Genomic DNA, 1,683 nt, shown 5'->3' with positions numbered 1-1,683 from the left:
TGATGTCTTATCGCTACGGTAAAGGATATCAGGACTAATCTACTCATCACAGCAGATTACACAATGTCAATTAAACAACAGGTTGATTGAGCGTGGAAAAACGACGGCATTGAAAATCGTTTAGAGAAAGCCGCACCATATGGTCAAACAAAGGCAATTAATGTTCTTCTTTAAACGGTTAATGATTCAACACCGCCACATCCTTCAGAGGTGGATGACCTTATACAACTAGAGGCAGAAAAAGAGGTTCAGCAACCAAAAAAGCGACGAAAATGGACATACTATGTGAACAGAGATGTTATGCGCCTTTATTTTTTGGCTAGGTGATTGCTTGGCAATTTCGGGTAATGAACACACATACACACATCCAAATATAAACTTACATATTACACCAGAGCAATGCTTCGAACCTGTGCATCTAACTGATAACCTCATAAGGTTCGCTCCGCCCACCCTAGCCTAAACGTATTCGATCTTGCGGCTTGCCAGGAAGGCTGCAGAATGGCTGAATGGATAATAATTACTTTGCTAACACAAAACGAGGACTTCATTTACTGTGCGACCGGTAAGTCTGGCACCTGAGAGATATATTCGAAATGGCGAAGTGCGAGAGATAGTAGCAATAATGTAAAGCAAAACAGGTCATCATTGGCAGCGCCAGTAGGATTTTGTTTTTTTGCAAACCCACCGATCGACATTTCTTGCTCGTAAATTAATGAAAAAGTCTGCCGCCAAAAGGTCTTGATACCATCGTTTTCCGGAGCGAAATAGTTCTTCATGCCTCTTAGCAAAATGTTTCGACCTCGTCTTGCTTGGGCGGATTGTCGACAGTAACTGGAGGGTTTGGAAATATTCGAGGTAGGTCAGAAAAAAACTGTTGGTTTTCTCTGATTCAGCTCCCTTTGCTCTAAAATTCTAACAGCGCTAGATAGTATTTGCATTCTGTCAACAATATGCAGCCTAATAGTCTGGACTTTCGACTTCTTTAGTGTGTGATAATAGATCTGCATTTTGCGCCATTAGTTTTTTTTTACGGTTTGCATCCGCTAAATCTCTTTCTCAATTATACAAACCACAATTGATAGTCCAGAGGTCGGCGTCTTTGAAAAAATCTTCAGAAAGCTCATCATGCAGTTCAACCAGAATTGTGGGCTAGAAAGAAACCTTGATGTTGGGGTTTATTCGGGTCCTGAAGCTTGGCTCTTCTTATAATGGATGCCTCCCAGTGGATGGTCTGTGTTTGGCATGATTTAAAAGTGCAATAGCTACCGGTGTTTTTCCCACCAGAGAGCATGCACGTTCGATTGTTTTGAAGAGTACTTGCTCCAACTGTATTTGTTGTTTTTAGAATTTTTAGACGAAAAGTTAGACAAAGGAGTTCGTCCATCCTTGCAGAGCCCCGAAAGCGAGGATGAGGCTGCATGCTCTGAAAGGTTGCCCGGTATCCCAGAGCCACTGTTGCAGACACTTTACCCACGTATCATTTAGATTTTGGCGCAGTTTTCGTGCCTCCACTTGGGGCTCATAACTTCATAGCAGACCCTCGACAATTGTCTGGAACTATTTATTAATTATTGTGATCATATTCAGAAGAAACCCTTTGTACAGGAACTCTCTATTTGCAACCCAAGGACGTAGTTCCGTGACTTCGTAATAGGCCCTTCGGTTCGAATCCAGAGAAAT

The sequence above is a fragment of the Belonocnema kinseyi genome, chromosome 6 (genome assembly GCF_010883055.1).
Source record: "Belonocnema kinseyi isolate 2016_QV_RU_SX_M_011 chromosome 6, B_treatae_v1, whole genome shotgun sequence".
NCBI classification, from domain to species: domain Eukaryota; kingdom Metazoa; phylum Arthropoda; class Insecta; order Hymenoptera; family Cynipidae; genus Belonocnema; species Belonocnema kinseyi.
The sequence above is the reverse complement of the archived record's forward strand: the minus strand, read 5'-3'. Positions refer to the sequence as shown.